Source organism: Micromys minutus (genome assembly GCF_963924665.1).
Source record: "Micromys minutus genome assembly, chromosome: 26".
NCBI classification, from domain to species: Eukaryota; Metazoa; Chordata; class Mammalia; order Rodentia; family Muridae; genus Micromys; species Micromys minutus.
The window spans coordinates 23,112,679-23,124,856 of NC_137961.1; positions in this window are offsets into that span (position 1 = coordinate 23,112,679).

A 12,178-nucleotide genomic window follows, 5' to 3' on the forward strand; every position below is an offset into this window, starting at 1 on the left:
CATAATGTTTATACCCAATGTTTCTAATTAATTTTATTTTGAACTGGAAAGAACAGAAGGTAGAGAACTCAATGAATTTATGTTCAAGTAGTTAGACTTCTACATTAATTACATAAGAGTATCTTTGTACAAGGATATTTTTCATTGCACAAGGGTGTTTTTCTTTATAAGAAAATAAGTCTAATCAGATAAGCTGATACTTATGATTCTCTGTACATATACCTCTGACAAAACTGAAAAGAGGTGAAGATGTTCTTTAGAGAACGTGTTTAATTTTGATTTAGCAACTAAACACTAAGTTTACTATTTGATTTTACTAAAAAATCTTGCCTTTTTCTTAAAAAAATAGTATTCTTTACTAAATTATAAAATTAAAATTGTATAAATAAGAATGACAGAAAATAAGTTAAAGAAATAAACAATAACAAGACACCTCTGGCTTATCAAAGTTTTAATCACCGAAGGAAACTCTAGTGTCACTTTATTTACATATGGGTATTAAGTCACTTGCCATGATTCTTGCCATGAAGGAACAATACATTACAATAAAAGCTAATGTTTTAAATGTGTACAGTATGAAGTAATTAACAATAAGCTGGATTTTAAAATGTTAATCAATGTAAGTACTTTCTGTGGTGGGGTTTTAAAAATGTTTATACAGTGAAGGGATTCTAGAAAGAACATCGATGAGCGATGGGAGTAAACCGGAAGGCGCTGGAGCAAATAACTGGAGTCCTCCAGGTGGTCTCACTTGCACCGGAAACATTCTGAAAGTGGGCTCCATAGGTGCTCATTGTGCTGCTGAACTTCACAATCATTTACTGGACTGTCGTTAAAACTAAACATCTTTCTTATAAACCGTGGTGTTGATGTTTTCCCAAAATGTAAAGGAGGCATTCTTTTTACAAAAGAAAAATGCTTTTTCTTTTAGAAAAGATGAAGCAAAAATGTATTATCCATTATCTGAATGTCGATTCTTTTGTCTATAAGTTTTGGGTTCAGGTAGCTTTTGTTGCTTTTCTTCCTTCAGTGATTTTTTTTTTTTTTTTTTGGCTAGATCAAGTTAGGACACCATACCTCTAGTTCCAGCTTTGGAACTCATGTTCAGTTTTACATGGATAGTAAAACATCCCAAAATTTAAATTTTATCAAAGAAAAACAAATGGATGCATCTAGAGAATATCATTCTGAGTGAGATAACCCAGTCACAAAAGAACAGACATAATATGCAGTCACTGATAGTGGGATACTAACCCCAGAAAGCCCTGAACACCCCAGAAACAACTCACAGACTGCATGAAGTTCAAGAAAAAAAAAAAGAAAAATAAATTATCTAATTAAGTAGCACATTGTGATCTTACTTTATTTTCATTTTGCCTAGACTTTTAACTTAAGTGTGCATGGGTTACCTTTATACACGTACCTTTGAGACCCCTTATATGTACTTGCCCAATCCAGGGCTTCTACTCAGAACATTTCATAAAACAAAGTCAAAGGTAGATAATCCAATTTTAGAACAGTTTTCTACCAACCTAGATTGTGATTTTATTTGTAAAACCAGATTTTACTTATGGAAATAGGATTAAGGTACTTTGAAACATTGTCATTACCACTAACTTATATTAAAATTACAGATCAAGAACTAAGCTGTAGAAAGAAGTCAACCAAGCCAATGAATGACACTGTACTTTCTGGAACATTCCACTCTGCTTAGGCTGAATATAACTTTTGTTAGATGGCAAAACTGGAGGAACTCAAAGTCACAAAGGTGGAACCAGAAATGAAGCCAATAAAATTAAGACTGACAGAGAACTCTGATCAGCCAAGATGCACATCCTCCTATGTCCACCCTATCCTTAACACTTGACTAATCGCTTTTATCTATTCAAGTCAATTAAGATAGTTTAATTTTTAATTATTACTTTTATTTGTATGGTGGTTTAGTTCCATGTATTTTTGTGTACCTCACGTGTGCCTGCTGCCTGGGAAGGCCAGAAGAGGGTGCCAAATCCCCTGAAACTAGAATTACAGATGATTGAAATTCACCATCTGCTGGGAGTTAAATAGGTCTCTGGAAAGTGCCCTTAACCAATGAGCCATCTCTCCAGCCTCAAGTTTCTGTTTCTGACAACACCATGGGTTAAATTCTGTGTTACAAAACATTATCTTAGTCACCGATTTATTGCTGTGAAGAGACACCACGACCGAGTCAACTCTTACAGTGTAAAACATTTAATTAGAACTGGCTTACAGTTTCAGAAGACCGCCATTATCATCATCATAGGATGGTGCTGAAGAAGTAGCTAAGAGCTACATCCTGATCCACAGAAATCTGGCAGAGGGGAAAAAGATTGGGCTTGCCTTGGGCTTCATATGGGCTTGAACCCTCAAAACCCACCCCCTGCAGCTCTCTTTGGCAAGCATCCTATGTCGCTGCAACATCTTAGAGTCTACAATGTAATCCAGGCTATACCATAACAGCTTCACAAAATGGTTCCTCCGAGCCTTCAATAATACAGGTAAACTCCTGAGACACACATGGTCTCCGTAGATTTCCTTAGCTGCAGAGGGAGAGTCAACAGCCCATTTCTTGTATCCCTAACTCTAAAGCCAGAATTGTATGGTCAGAGCTTCTATATTTTGCTGATTGCTGGGGCTGAAACTTGGCCTTCTTCTGCAATTACATTTGCATCAGTTTTCTGTTGTTGATGATTTCTTTGCTGCTTAAACTTTTCTTCAATTTCTTTTCAGAAGTTGGACGCTTAATCTGGATGGGGTTTTGCCCTGAGGTTACTACTCTCTTTATTTCATTTAGCATCAGGCTTTTCTGTAAAAGTTCATGTGCTTGAGCATTGCACTTGACTCCAACAAAACATTTCTTGCTATCACTTTTTCCCCCCTCAAATTGAACATTTTGTTTCTTTTTGGCCTGATTGTTCTTTTCCATTTGTTACAAATTTTGGAGACTACTGGGAAAAGACCACACACAGACTCAATCCAATCTTTAAGTGATTTTATTATTTCTGTTAGTTGGGCGACAGCCTTTAAGCCAAATTGAAAGTATGCCATCTAGAAGGGGCAAGGTGAAGGGTTTTTAAAGGTGAAATGTGCTGGTGCATGAGAAACTGCTTCACCTCCCTCAGCTGTGAGGGGCTGTTCCTCTCATTTCCTATTACACAGTGAAATAAGAGCTGTCTCAGGCCTAGTTACACAGAGATAAACAGGTTTACTCAGGCTTTTATATAGCGATAAGCTAGAGTACATGGTTAGTTACTTCACAGCCTTAACAACATTCTGGAGAATTGTTCAGGCTGCTAGGAGCTCATCCTTGGGGATGCAGGGCAAAGATCAACAGCTACTAAGAGTTCCTGGTACAGAACGGAATTTTCTTAGCCATCACACATTGTAGATCTGCATAAGTATAATCACTAATAACGATATTACACAGTCAATGCGAGGCTGTCTTGAAATCTCCTCAGTCATACAAAGTTCTTCAGTTTAGCCTGAGACAGACTTTTAGGGCAAGGGCAGAAAGCAACCACATTCTTTGCCAACACAGCACAAGAATGGTTTCAATGCCAGCTGATACTATCCTCCTCTGAAGCCTTTTGAGCTGGATCCCCACAGTTCACATTGCCCACAGCAACCACTTTTTCCCATGCTTTTACTAATATGGCTCATGACATCCTGCTTAAAGTGTTAAACTGATTTTCTAGTCCACTGTTACCAAATCTTTCATATTTCGTCAACAAATACGATCAGGCCTTTCACAGCAATGTGCCACTCCCTGGGACCAACTCCTGTCTTAGTCACTGTTTAATTGCTGTCAAGAGACTTCATGACCAAGACAACTCTTATAAAGCAGGCTATTGGGGGCAGGTTTCAGAGACAAGCCTGTTACCATTGTGGTTGGGGATATGGTGGCAGGTAGGCAGACTTGATGCTGAAGAAATAGCTGAAAGCTACATCTGGATCCACAAGTAGCATATAGAGAAAGCATGGGCCTGAGCAAAAGCAGGAGCCAGAGGAAGAAGAAGAGGAGGAGGGGGAAGAGGACGAGGAAGAGAGGCCTCAAAGTCCACACCCAGTGGTACATTTCCTCTAACAAATCCACATCTCCTAATCCTTCTGATCTTCTAAATAGTTTCACTTCTGGAAGATACATGACTATGGGGACCATTTTCATTCAAACTACTACAAGCATTACATAGATACTACCGAGGAGAAAGGAAATAGCATATCAAAAATTGTCAGGTAACAGTTCATTATATAATAAAAGAAATTTGAGTAATTCCACTAAAGAACTTTGAGATTTAAATAAAAGAAAGAAAGTGTCCACCTTAGGTAACTGAGGCACTCTTAATGAAGTATGATCAAAGGCAGGCTTAAAGGAAAATTAACTTTTGTAGGCAGCAATGAGAACTTAGAGGAAGTTGGAGGCTGTCTTAGGGTGTCTTATAAAACACCACTATAGTGCCAGGGAAGTGTTAGTGATCCCCCAAAACAGACAGGGGCTAGCCCAAATAGAATAAAGACCCTGCTGTAAGTTACATTGATCAGTTCCTTACTCTGAGAGCCAGTATCCAGCTAGTATGTAGCAAAGGGTGAGAACTCACAGTCTAGCCCTGTCACTTGAAAGCTCAGCCATACTTAGGACTACAAATGAACTTGAGTTTTAAAAAATTCTGTTGTCTTGATTTTCTTAAGTAGGTGAATGCATGCATTCATGCTTGTGTGTGTGTGTGTGTGTGTGTGTGTGTTTGTGTGCAAGACAGTGCATATATGGTCAAAGACATCAATAGTTGCTGCTCTTCATGTGTGTGTGTGTGTGTGTGAGTGTTGGTGTATGTGATGAGATGCATGCAAGTAACAGTACACATGTAGGAAGACAACTTTGCTTCTCTTCTACATTGCTGAGTGTCAGGGACTTTGTTTCTCTGATTTTTGTTTTGTTTTTTGATTTTGTTTTGTTTTTGTTTTCCTTTTCCTTTTATGCTGTTTACCCGAAACTAACTAGCTCATGAACTTCCTGTGCAGGTCCCTACTTCTCATCTAAGCATGGGAGTGCTGGGATTACAGATAGATGCTGCTATATTTAGCTTTCTTTCTCTTTTTTTGTTTCTTTGTTTCTTTCTTTGTTTTTCTTCCTTCCTTCCTTTCTTCCTTCCTTCCTTTCTTTTCTTTCTTTCCTTTCTTCTTTCTTTTCTTTCTTTCTTTCTTTCTTTCTTTCTTTCTTTCTTTCTTTCTTTCTTTCTTTCTTTTCTTTCTTTCTTAATTGTGGGTTCCAGAGACTGACCTCCAGCCACAAGGCTTCTGCCACAATTACTTTTACCCATTGAGGTATCTTGTCAACCCTGCCTTGAATATTTATATTGTTCATGAAGTTTGAGGTTATCTAAAAAGGGTACCTCATAATTAAGAGGAATTTGTCTGGTGGCTTAGTAGACAAGAGTGTCTACTAAGTGTCTTTTTTCCTGAGTGTCTCGCAACTTGTGTAGGTGTTCAGAACTGGTTATTCTAGGTCAGTTTTTTTCCAGTGCTCTGTCTTGCAGGTGTTATGGGAGCGTGGAGCTCTTCTGGCTCCAAGTTTTCTCTTATTTTTTCCTGTACTGTAATAATCCACATGCCATGCCTTCTTGTCCTTTCACCATATTCTACACTTCTCATGCTTGTTTTTACATCTTTGTGTTGTTTTAATTCCATTGTCTTCCTTCTTTTTTTCAGTGACATTTACTAAATTTACATTTGGGTATTTTCTGTCTTGGACAGTGGCTGTTCATGGCTCTGGGTTACATGAGGACATTTTCATATGACTACACAGTGCATAGTGAATGTATCCTCCTCCCTACTCCCAACCCTTTCCCATTCCCTCTCCATGTCTTTTAAGTTCTCTTTATTCCTCTAGAAAATTGCACTTCTACTTCAGGTCATATATACAGATATGATTTTGTGTATCTTTATAAAGATTAACAATCATACATAAGAGAAATTATACAATATTTGTTTTTCTGGCTGGCTCAATTCACTTAATATGATTATTTTTCGTTGATTCATTTTCCTGAAAATGACATAATTTTGTTCTTTATGGATGAAAAAGTTCCACTGTGTAGATATATACCACATTTTTCATAATCAAACTATTATTACCACATCTCTAGGTTGTTTATACCATGTACCTACTATGAATAGTGTTGCAATAAAACATGTACAAGAATCTGTTGTACATTGGATATTTGGACTTGGAGTCTCTTGGGTAAACACCCAGGGGTGCTGCAGCTGGATTGTAAGGCAGATCTATCTTTAGACCAGTTTCCCATTAATTTCTTATTATACTTTATTCTCTGTGTGACGAATGAGCATGCCTATGCTACAGAGCACACGTAGTCAGAAGATACGTTGTGTGAGTTGATTCTCTCCTGTCATCAAGTGGGTACTAGAAATAAAACTCGGGTCATCACACTTGCCAACAGACACCTTTACTTACTGAGTTGTCTTACTAACCCTTGTTTTGGTTTTTGGAAACACTTTCATAGTCATCTGTGTAGCAGATGGACTCATTTACAGTCCAATCAACTGTCTGGGAGTTCCTTTTTCCTATATCTCACTAGTACTTATTTCTTAAAGACTGTCATTCACACTGGGGTGAGATGGCATGTCAATGGCGTTTTAATTCACATCTCTCTAATAGCTAGTTGTGTTTAATTTTTTCATATATTTATTAGCTATCTGTTTCATCTTTTGAGAACTACACATTATTGATTAGGTTACTTGACTTTTTATATTGTTTGAGGGTTTTAGTATATTTTAGATATTAGACCTTTGACAGATATAGCTGGTTGAGATTTTATCCCACTCTGTAGGCTATCTCTTCACTTGAGTAGCAGTTTCTCGTCTCTCAGAAGTTTCTTACTTTCATGAAGTCTTCTAATGGTTTATATGAATTGCCAATTTGATGGGATTTAAAATCATCACTTGTCAGAGGCCATATGAAAGGGACAGCAAATAGCTTTAGAACTCATGGAGGACAGTCCACCTGCTGGCATAACCATGATGTGTGTGACATGGGAGAGGCAGAGCCTTGAGGACTAGGACTACGTGTGCTGAGGACTTCATGCTGTTACAGAGTACCAACCTTGGGGTCACCAAATCTCTCATAAGTTGTATGAAAACTCTAAAGGGGTTTCTAGCCCTTCTCTAGGGATTGTTACTAGCAGTTATAATAGTGGTGACGTTTTTCAAGTACTGCTATCAGGTTCAACTGAAAGAGCAAGAGTTGGGGTCAATCTAAGGTCAGTGGGAAAATTCCAGCAGAAACCTCCAAGCACAAGTGCCCCTCCCTTCCAGGAAGAATAGAGCCAGTTTAGTTCTGGAACACCTACAAGCCAAACTGTCAAAGCCACCTGTGACTCTCATCTGATTTGAAGTCCTGACTGGTACAGTGAGTCAGTTTGAAGGCTGCTTTGTTCTACCAACAATACATTAGTACTGTTCAAATTCTGTCCCAATTGTTTGAAATCTGCCCCCAATTGTTTGCAAGATATATAATCCTATTTAGAATCTGCTCAGGGTTGTCTCCCACCTGAAGCAAGGTGACCCCAACTCGTTGGAATAATAAAACTCCTTTTGATTTTGCATTGGTCACCACCTCTGTGAGTCTCATTCAAGAGGTCCCAGAAAAGGTCTATCAAACCTCACTTTTGATGCATTGGCCAGGAAGCTCACCTCCTGTGGGGGACCTACAGGAGGATGATGGATCAGAGGAATGGCTCCAGCAGGTACTATCATGCTTTTTCTGTTGTGTTTTGCTTTCGAGCATCAGGAAGGCTCGGAGAGCCACAGTAACCAGGGAGGGTCTTGGAGGATGCTCCAGCCTCACTGACTCTGGTTCTGGCATGAACCAGTGGAGTCATAGCTGGCAGAGTCACCAGGTCTAAGTTATTCCATCCTTGGCAGGGACAGATTGTCTGAGTTGTTCTGTCTGTGGCAGGGGCTGATTAGCCTGTGTATGCAGCTTGCAGAAGGGGCAATTGGTCTATGTGGTAGTTGTTCTTTTTTGTGTTCTTGTGTCTCTTTGTGTCACTGAACTTGGATTGACGTTATTTTTGGACATGGGGCAGACGTTTCTCACCTTAATCTTATTCTGACTCATTTTTTTTTTTAAAAAGTTAGGACTAAGGACCACTTAATGAAACTGGAAGTAGCACGCTTTTGATGTTAGATGGAGGGAGACCTTTATCTCCCCAGGGTGTTAGCTGCTAACAGTTCTTTGTCAACAAGAGCAACAAAAGCTGACTCAGCAGCCAGCTCCATCCTGGTTGACAGCATCAGCTTTAGGGCTGGAGATATGGCTCAGTGGAGCAGCTCAGGTGGGGTGGAGGGTGGGGTTGGGGAGGGGGGTTTACAGCTCACACTGGCTTATCCCCTCTTTCCCTCCCCCTCTGCAGAGTTCAGGCATTGTTCAGGCATGGTGCACATTAGCATTCAGGGTCCCTAGAAGATCTAAGGCTGGAGTCTCCTGTGGCCCTAACAAGGCTTTCCCTTAGTTAGGAGATAAGTTCTCAGAGAGCAGGGCTCCATGCCTGGATAGACAGGACAGGTGAGGCCCCAAGTCCCTCAACAGAACTTGCAACTGACTCCTGGCTACTCATTTTTGTTCAGTAAATGGCTATCCTTCTTGCCAAGAGAAGTGATCGCTCCTTGTCTGAACAATATGGTCTCTGAGTTGTTAAGATAAAATATATTTATTTTATAGAAAACAATGAAATATTGAAAAAGGTGGTGCCACTGGTGGGCTCATGAGGGACCAGCCACAAGATAGTATAATGTAGAATAAAGTTTATTAAGGGCATGACACCTAACCCCCCACCCCGTCCCAACAAAGCTCTTATAGGTTCTCTTCACCACAGACAGAGACCAAGAAACTGGTTCCTGGCCCCGCACAGAACCCACCCAGATTGGGGCTTCAATGAGGTAGAAGGTAGGGAACATCGCCAGATTTACCACCAGACTCTTTAAGCAGGTCTCAACAATAATTTGGCCAAGGTTTAGATATAATATCTGATATGAAATTAATAAAAGCAGCATTTCTTGAACAGGTAATAAAGATTATATATGTAAGGCTATATATATAGACCCTGAGAAAACAGAATTCTAGAATGGTAGCCCTGCCTTTCATCAATTAGTGCCAGACATTAGAAAAAAAAATTACAGATTCAAGAAAGACTAAGAGAGAAACCATTAAAAGATCTAATGAAATTTGCAGGAACTGTGAAGAAGAGTGCAGACTAAGACAGGAAAAATTAATTAGAGCTCTTCTAGCAACAAAGCCTGAACCCTGACTTAGACTGTCCACTCCGTCAATATAGTGAGGTTTGGGCCCAGGCACACAATACCCGACCTGACTTGAGGGACTCTCCTCTGTCAGAGACAGAGCAGATCTGGTTTCTGGACAGAAGCAGCTTCATCCATGAGGGTCAGAGGAAAGCAGGAGCAGTAATGACAACAGAAATGGAAGTAATCTGGACTCAGTCTCTTATAGATACTTAGACTCAAAGGGCCAAGCTAATAACATTAACACAGGCCCTCATCATGGGAAAAGGACTGGCTGTTAGCAGCTGCAGGGACAGCCTGATATGCATGTATAACTGCTCATATGCATGGAGCCATTTATCAGGAACAAGGGCTCCTAACAGCAGAAGGAAGAGCTGTCAAAAATGAAGATAAAATTCTACAGGGCACCAAAAAGGAACCAATGGGTAGAGATAACAGCCTGGTGGACAAGGCTACTAAGGAGATAGCCTTAAAGGAAACAGCCATCTCTAGATTGGCCACCATCCTACCTGAACCACCTAGAGCAACTAATGTATGCCGAAGAAGAAATTAAATGGGCCGCTGTAGCTGGACTGAAGGTGAGCTAATATCACCCACTGCTTTAAACAAGAACTGTTCTCAGAAAGATCCACAGTCACTCCCATGGGGGTAAGATAAATGACAGACACAGTGAGACAATCTAAGGTGACTTTTAAGGGTATACAGAACATTCTTGAGGGTGCAATGACAAACTTAAAGCTTGTCAGCTGACCAACACTCCCAGAAACCCCAAACATCCAAATTCCTGACTTGGAGTTAAGAGACTGGGGGTCTATTGGAAAAAATTGATTTTATAGAGATCCAGCAAGAAAATTATGGCTCTAAGTATCTGCTGGTATTTGGGGAATTTTGTCCAGATAGATGGGACAGACCTAACCAAGGCTGAAACAGCCAAGAGATTACTAGACAGAATCTTACCCACGTATAGAGTTCCTCATATGATAGAGTCAGACAGTGGACAGATATTTGTGTCCAAGGTAAGTCAGGGACTTGCTAAGGTTCTTGAAGATTAATTGGAAACTCTATTGTGCGTACTGTCCCCAGAGACCAGGACAGGTAAAGAGGATGAATAGAACTCTAAAAGAGACCTTGATAAAATTAGCCTTGGAGACTGGTGGGAACTGAACGATGCTCCTTACCTTTGCCCTATATTAAATATGTATGGTACCCCAACCCCCACTGTACCCGGTCTGCAGTTGGCAGCTATCACAGAACTGAAATATAATTTAATATTTAGGGTCAGAGCTACCCAAAAGGCTCATAAATATGTTTGGCCAAAATTATGTGCCCTCTATGAAGCAGGCCCGGTTCCAGAACCACACAAGTCAGGGAGACTGGTTCTATATAAAGAGATTTCACCAAAGTGTGCCTAAACCCAGGTGAAAAGGACATTTCATCAATCTGCTGACCATGCCACCTGTCATCAAAGTGGATGAAATCACCACCTGGGTAAGCTACACTCATTCCAGACCAGCTTCTCCACCAGAGAAGACTACTTGGATCCAGCTGTACCAAAATAGAGGGTTCAAAAGGACACCAACACCCTAAAGTTAGAGTTAACTCAGTCTCAGTCCTGAGTCTATTGTTCCTGATAACTATATGTACTGTGTGTCTTATATGCCCCGTTATGAAGGTACCCTAACTGGACCCTTGATAATCTTATTTTTACTTCTGACTTTGGCCCCTGAATTTGAAACTTCCTAGTAGCTTTTATAAAAGAATAAATAAATACAGTCCAGTTAATGATTTTAAGGTAACAATATATACGTCTGGAAGTGGGAAAATCAAGAGTATGAGTTAGAGGACTATCAGCTTTAAGACTGAAGGTATATTAAAAAAAAAAGGAGGACGGGGTGAAAGCATATTCCCGAGAGTTGAGCAAGGGACTCCTTGAAGACAGAGACAATGACAAACAATGGCAGCCTGGTTATGACTAGATTGTTACTAGGTGACGTGCCTTTCTTGCTTAAGATGGGTTGATGATCAGAGATGATGAGTAATATCTTGTATCAAATTTGCCCTTGGCTTCCCAATATGATTTAATAGAGAATTGTTAGTAAGCAGGCGTGCACTCTGAGTGTAGTGTAGGAACAGTTAATTTTTTTGTGTATAGAAAAGCTTAGATTTGTAACTCTTAAGATTTTTTTAAGACTACCTTTTGAGATAACAAAATGATTGATACTTTCTTTGTAACTGCAAAAGGCAGCCTGCCAGTAAGAAAACTGGCTGAGAAAAAGACCTTGCTTGCTTACATTTTGTTAATCTGTAACAAATTGCTTAGATGTGAATCTATATGGGTCCTTGGGAATAATTGTTTTTTCACTTGTAATATGCAAAATGTTTAATTGTGTAAGGGCAATGGGAAGCATGATGTTTTCTTCCTTATATTCACTGTAATCACCCACTTAAAGAAAAATGCAGTGCAACCTTTGCAATTTTTATACTGCTTGCAAGATTTTGCTGGAGGACACAAGCTATGGGAGGAAAAGTAAAGTTGGCAGAGCCTTGCTCCATCCACCCAGCGTGTGGGGGTGTTCCTGTTTTACATTAGTAGTCGAGCCCACATCTCCTTGGAACCCTGAACTCACTGCTGGACCTGGCCTCCAGCAACCACGGAGCCAGAAATGGTGGCACATGCTTTTAAACCTGGCACTTGGGAGGCAGATAGAACTCTACAAGTTCCAAGCAAGTCACCAAGTGACAGTATAACAGGGCCACCAAGTGAAGATTCCCTTTAATTCCTGGGCAAGTGATTCAGGAGTGATAGCTTAAAAGGTGGGGTGGGGGTGTTAAGATATGATGATAGGGA